Raw genomic sequence first — 7,587 nt, 5'->3', positions numbered from 1 at the left:
GGCAGCACAGTCTAACAGTCAGAGGCTTTTCTCTCAGTCACTAATGGGCACAACCAGCTCTAGCAGACATGAGCAATCTCTTTTCCTCCCACATCCCTCCTTAATGTGCAAACAGAATCCAGAATGGAACACACTCCCTATATGTCACTGACCAGTTCCCAGGAACAGAGCTTTTGGCTTTAAAAATGTGCTTGAATATTTTTGTTTTGAACCTCTATAATGAACTACTCTTGGAATTACTGCCCAGTTTGCACTTGTTTTGTATTTTCTGGGTGTTGGTCCTATTTTCCTTCATGCTAGGCTGATATCCAGCCAGAATGCTTTGGTCCTGCTGTGGGAATAGTACGCCAGTGTGGCTGGTGTTGATTCTCAGTCATTGGTCTCCTTTCTTACTAGTTGCTAGATGTGCTCAGTATTACTGATCTCAGGAGTGTTTTCCCCCGGTATAACAATACTACTTTTTCTAATTTAAATTATCCCAAGACACAAGATCTAGGTTAGCCTCTTGGAAATTTTGGGTTTGGCTTATCCTTATTCTCTGTTTCTAATAAAACCAATACAAATGATTTTTTTTGTTGGTGCCAGGGGTTTGGTGCTAAAAATTGTTTAAGGGCAGTAGGCAGAAGGCACCCACAAGCCTGCCACTACAATGAGCAAGTATGGGGTGGAGAGATGAGAGAGAAAGAGAAGCAGAATGGTTTGTGCACTGTGAAGAGGGGCAGAATTGGAAACTCGAGAGTGGTAAAGGACAGCCTAATATGAAGAATAGTAGCTGCCACCTGAGGCTATGGTGATGTCAGCACATACTGCCACCAAGGGTCATGTCTGTGTCAGTGGTCCTGCAACATCAGTGGTCTGTGTCATGTCCGTGGCCCATGTTACCACCAAAGGCTATGTGGACATCCATGGCCTGGACTGCCTCCTGGGACTCTGTTGATGTTTGAAGGCTTCACAGGGCTGGCCCTGCCCCTTACCAGCTGCAGCACACAGAAGAGTGCCTACCAAACACACACACACACACACACACACACACACACCTCACCTGGGCAACACAGTAGAGCTGGCCCTGGTGGCATAGGCAAGAGACAGCCAGCTATGAGGGCATAGGAGCATGAGAGCTGGCCCTGCCCCTCACCAGTTGTGGTAGTCCGGTGAGCTGGTCCCGCCCCTTGCCTGGGCAGTGCTAGAGAGCTGACCTTAGTGAGTTGAATGTGGGAGAGCCAGTCCTGCCCTTTGCTGGCTGCAGGCAAGAGAGCTGGCCCTGTTCCTCACCTGGGCAAAGTGAAAGGGCTGGCCCTGGTGGTGGATGTGCAGGAGGGCTGATGGGAAGAACAGCTCAGCTACCATCCAGGCCCAGCTCAGGGCTTTGAGTTGGCCCACCCCAATATCTCCCCCATCTATAAACTGCTGGAGTACATGAAGGAGTCAAGCCTACAGATCCAAAACTGCAGGCTCTCCATGACAACAACAGGATATCTGAGAAGAGTCCCAGTAGGGATCCAGAATTGATGGTGTAGCAGAAGCCAGAGGCCTCAAACCAGACCAATGACTCGTTGCAACGAGAACCTTTGCAAGTAAAGATATTTGGGCAAAAAGGGTATACTGTGTGACATACAATTACATACCACAGTTTGCATACGGGGATAGTTTTGGTTTTTCTTTTTTTTTTAAGTTTTTGTTTTCTTTGGCGGGTAGAGGGTGGATATAGAGGAACAGAGATATGAGTGGGATTGGGGTGTATGACGTGAAGTCCATAAAGAATCAATAAAAAGTTAAAAAAAATGTTCTGTGAAAGTATTGCTCAAGTGTTCATGTGCATGTAGGGTGTTTGTATGTGTGTGTGTGTCATATGTCTCTTTTGTGTCAAGGGCTCTCATTGTCATGAAGCTCACCTCACCCATTAAACTAGACTAGCTAGCCAGTGACCTGCCTGTCTTTGCTTCCCCAGCTCTGAGATTACAAGCAGGTGCCACTTTTCATGTGGCTTCTAGGGGCTGAATTGGGATCCTTGTGATTAAAAGTGAAATATTTTAACTGTTGAGCTGTCTTCTCAACATCCAGAATGTGACATAAATATTTTTTTAAAGAGAGAGTTCTAAGAGACATTTGAAATCACACCATTGTTTGACAGAAAAGTAGCTGCAGCTTGGAAGCTAAACTGCCTGGTGCCACAGATATGTCAGACTGAAGACTGGGGACTCATTTCCACTGAAGCGACCTTTTCCTTCATCGCCTTTTCCCCTTCATCCACTTTCAAAGACTCTCCTCTAACTCACAAACCTGCACTGTGCACACATAGAAGATGCACACACAGGAAAAAAAATGTGATTTGGTGCTCTTACTGTATGCACTGATTATTTTGACTGGGGAGGAGAGTGTAATTATGTGTGTGGTCACAATGAATCAATCCTTGCTGGGTAGCCAGAAGCCTTTGACTGAACAGAGACTGGAAGCACTTTGTGGGATGGTGGTTTAACTCAGTAATTATTAAATAATAAAACACCCAACCCACTAGGACGCACTGGGAAGGTTCTAAGCTCTTTGCTCTGCTTCCTTCAAGCTTTCTGACCATTGTCACATAGTCGCCACAACTTGTTATGACGTTCCCAGCTTCGGTTTTCTCATTTCATTGTAGTTTCTGCAGTCCCTTTTTGCGTCCTCTCTCTTACTCTCAATTTAGTGAAGAAAGTAGGGAAATGTAGACTGTCTTGATTGGTTGATAGTGGCCTGTGTCTAAGGTTGGACAATGGTCGTTTTATTGACTGAATCCCGTTCAGGCTGCTGATAACATGTATTCTGCCATGAATAGCACATGCCTACTGCCTAGGTCGATGCTTGAGCAAACCCAGGGAATACAGATCCATAATATAGAGATACTCCACATGCTTGCCTGGTTGGATTATCTCTCACCCAGGGACCATTCTAAAAGTATAAGCAAGAAAAACTCAATCTTGCTGATGCAAGGATTCTCAATTTTGGCCCCACCTGAGTCATGCTTTTCAATACACCCACTTATACATAATTTAAATATTATAAGTTTCAAATTCTATGTACAAAACATTCCACTGACTTACTTCTGAGTCTTTGTTCTGAAACTTGTGGCTATATTTCATTAAATAGTTTTCATCTGTCCTCAAAATAATCTTAGCAAAATGACTGTTTTTCTCTCTCAGGCTGTATCCTTCTTGAAGAAAAAAAAGACACAGTTAATTTTTTGTTTACTTCCCAGAATGCGTCTGGGATATGAGCATTTAAAAATCCATTAAAATCTTGTGCATAATGACTATGTAATCATACTTTAATTTAGCAAAACTCTATTAATGTCCTTATGTACTATACATCTGTTTCTGTCTGCCTCCTTTTCACTCAGGAACTCTCCCTCCTTTATCTACAGACAGAATTTCTTACCCATGCTGCCTTGGGGATGGAATGTCACCCAAAGTAGTCCATTTGCTGTTTCCTCTGGGGTTGGCAGTTCGTATTTTTTCTTGGTATCATCCTTTTAGCAAGGATGATGTAAACCCAGTGTGCCATCAACTTATAGACCACATTTGGAAGATATTATCTGTGGCTGAAGCCATGAACCAAGTTACAGCCCATGCAACTTATGCAAAGGTCTGCTGGCTGTGACTTTGTGTGTGTGTGTGTGTGTGTGTGTGTGTGTGTGTAAATTTGTCCTATGTGAAGAGACAGTCACGGTCCCTTCTACTTTCCTATCCCCTGGTAGAGTTGAAGCTGATATATGAACAAAGATTGTCTTTTTCCAATCAATCTTTACCCCTAAGGGTAGAGAAGCTCTTGAAGCACATGGATATTCAATATCATTGTTCCCCGGTATCAATAAGGATTAGTCCAAGCATTCCTATGTTTCTTCCCTAAATCATGGATACCAAAAATCAGCAGATAATTAATTTTCTTATACAAAATAGGATAATATTTGCCCAATTCTTCATGAATATGTTAAATCATCTCTAAATTTCTTAAAACATCTAACTCCATATTAATGCTATAAAACATCATTTGTTATGCTACATGTTTGGGTTATAATTACAAAACAGAAATCTGTACGTGTTCAGCTTAGTGATGGCTATGCTTCGTTGTCAAGTTGACACACTTGGGAAGAGGGACTCTCAACTGAAGAATTGCCTCCATCAGATTGGCTTAGAGGCATGTCTACTGGGCATTTTCTTGATAGAGGAGGGCAAAGACCATTTCGGATGGTGCTGCCTGTAGGGAAACGATCCTGGGTTGTATAAGGAAGCTAACTGAACACCCAGTAAGCAGCATTCCTTCACTGTCTCTACTTCAGTTCCTGCCCTTATGCTCCTGCTTGAAGATTGCTTTGACTTCCATCAGTGATGGACTGCGATGTAAAAGTGTAAGCTAAATAAACCCTTTCTCTCCATCAAGTTGCTTTGGCCCTGGTGTTTATGACAACAACGGAACTATATTGCTTGGGTAATAACTACAAAATGGAAATCTGTACATATACAGTATAGCCTCATAGGAATAAATAGATAGCACAGGAATAGTTAGCCAGACAAACATTAGGTGCTGGAGACAAAGAGGACCTGTGAAGTGGCAAGAGGCTATAGCAGTCTGTGTCAACATGTCACGACACTCATGTGGTCACTACACTCATGTGGTACAGTATGTAGCAAGTTCAAAGTCTGCTTTTGAAACTCTCTGGGACTTGAGGTTTGGAGAGGTGTTTTCTCAGTCTCTGGTTGGTTGAATCTGTAGATGTTGAGCACATCTATCTGACACACAATTAATGTTCTAAGGGGGTAGAAGGGGAAGTGGTCGGTAGATAGGCAGTTAACATCTGCACAATGGTGCAAACGGGGTACTGCAATACTGCAATAAAAATTAGCTCCATGTTTCTAACATCGTATGTTCAGGAGGTCAGGAGTATGGACATATTTTAACTGGCCTCTCTGCAAGACTGCAATCAGATTGGCCGAAACTGTTTTTCATTTGGAGGCTCAACAGGAACTGTGTCTGCCTCTAAGGTTGCTAGCAGAATTTATTTCCTTTAAGTTGTAGGACTGAAGTCCTTGGCTTGTGTCTGGTTATTGGCTGGAGGATGGCTTCAACTCCAGAGACCACCCACAGTCTTTTGCCATGTGTTGACTATTTATATCTTCAAACATGCAGGAACTCTAGAGCAGTGGTTCTCAACCTTCCTAATGTTGTAACCCTTTAATACAGTTCCTCGTGTTATGGTGACCCTCAACCATAAAATTATTTTGCTGTGACTTCATAACTGTAATTTTGCTGTTGTTATAAATCTTAATGTAAATATCTGATGTGTGACCCCTGTGAATGTGTTGTTCGACTCCTAAAGGGGTTGAGTCCCACAGGTTGAGAACTTCAACTCTAGGCTCTGTCTAGAGCAAATCTCCCAGCAAGAGGCATCTTAGTAAGATAATGTAACTGTCCGGTGATGGCACACACCTTTAATCCCAGCACTCAGGAGACAGAGGAGGTGGATCTCTGAATTCAAGGCCAGCCTGTTCTAACAAAGCAAGTTCCTGGACAGCCAGGGCTACACAGAGAAACCCTGTCTCAAAACACAAAACAAACAAACAAAAAGCTGGTGTAACTATGGAAATTGAAGCCCATCACCTTTTAGGGCCATTTACTGGACAGATTCTCCACTTGCTATAGAAAGGGGAATCACACGGAGACATGAGCATGAGGGACTTAAGGTCCTTGGAAGAAGAGTGCGCCTGGTCATATAGCTAGCTCAGACAGAGGAAGAAGAAAAATGGAAAAAACTTCCTGGGGAATTAAAAAAAAAAGCTCTTCGTTTCAAATAAAAATGGAGACACCCTAGAAATAGAATTTCTGTGATTTGGCAACAACAGAGGATCATGCAGGGAAGAGAAGAAGTGAAGATGACTCAGGGCCTTTGAAGCCAGTGACTGGAAAGATGACAATCTTGCTACTGAATCTGGGAAGTCTGGCAGAGTGAGGGAGAAGGAGGGAAGGTGAAAGTTCTCCTGAAGATCTGTGGCATGTGCGTGGGATCAACTCCTTGGAGTTCAAAACAGAAGGCTGAGGCACAGCTTTCTGTGTATTTCTACCTAGAAAGAGCAAGTACAGGAGTGGGTGCTCTGTTTGTGAAGAAAGCAGTAGTGACCACATCTACGTGATTCTCTACTGCGAGCCTTCCGAATCGCCACTGAAACCCCTTAAACTGGCAAGTCTTTTCTGATTGAGTACTTGCTTACCTCAGCAGTCTTGAGGAACCTCCTTAGCACTCTGTCACACTGTGGAGAAGCCTGCACAAGTTGCCCCAACTCCTGTATTTTCCTGATCCTTTACTTACCATTTTCCTACTGCAATAAACACTCTCCATTCCTCTTCTTGCCTTTGCCTGGCTATGCATTTTTGATATCCATGCAGAGCAGGCGCTTGCGTGCGCACACACCCACACCCACACCCACACCCACCCACCCACCCACCCACACACACACACACACACACACACACACACACACTTCCATTTTTGCTGGCACTGCTAAAACTGTCCTCTCTCTGCTTCCAGGGCACTGAAGTTCATTTTTGTAGTTTTAATAGTACCATATTGCCATTGCTTATTTCTTTCTTATGAAGTCCTCAGCTTTTCAAAGACAAGGAATAGGCCTGGCCTGCCATTACAGCTCAAATTTAAATTATAGTCACCAGCACACATTACACACTCAATAAACCTCTGTTGCACAGACAAGTGAATGTTTGCATAATTCTGTTTCAGTTCAAACTTCTTTGCTATAAAGTGTGAGAGAACATGTCACCGGAAGCCATGCTTTCTTTTCCCACACCTGCTTCCACTTCCTCCACTTAGCTCCATTCATGAGCTGTGTGGGCTCAGGGTGGCCAGGTGGCCACGGCAACTTCTCTTCTTTTATCTTAGCACACACAAGCAAAAAGGCAATGCTTCCTTTGAGACTTCCCAGAAGTCTCAGCAACAGGCTTCGTGGAGTCTTAGTGACTCTGAGGAGTCCTGTGGCCATTCCGGAACCAATTACTCTGTCTAGAAAAAAACGAAAGTCTGTGATTGGCTAGGCAGAAGTCATAGCTCAGCTCTGCTCTGTAAAAAACAACAACTGATACTGGTAATGAAGATTGGAGCTGCTGATGGCAAATACCTTCTCCAAAGAGAAAATTCTGGGTTCTCCATAGATATTGGTGAGGGGATCCCAAGTGCCACATAGATAGATAGATGGATGGATGGATCAATGCATAGATGAATAGATGGATGGATCAATGGATGTATGGATGATAGATAAATAACAAGTAAGTAAGTAGTTAGATAGATAGATAGGTAGGTAAATAGATAAGATTTTCTTTAAGCCAACAATTCAAGGAAATATGGAAGACAATCAGCAAAAATTATTCCAGTTTAAGTTGTATGAGAAACAAACAGGAAATTAAGAATGCATCATACTATTCAAAGTAAGATGACTAATATTTGTTTAGCACCTATCATGTGATAAGAGCTTATCTGCAATAGCACATTTAGTCCTCATACTCACCCTAGTGTAGAATACATTTTCATAGTAGTTGACAGAGTCTCCAGGT

This window comes from Meriones unguiculatus, chromosome 16 (genome assembly GCF_030254825.1).
Source record: "Meriones unguiculatus strain TT.TT164.6M chromosome 16, Bangor_MerUng_6.1, whole genome shotgun sequence".
In the NCBI taxonomy this organism is placed as follows: domain Eukaryota; kingdom Metazoa; phylum Chordata; class Mammalia; order Rodentia; family Muridae; genus Meriones; species Meriones unguiculatus.
This window is presented reverse-complemented; position numbering follows the sequence as displayed.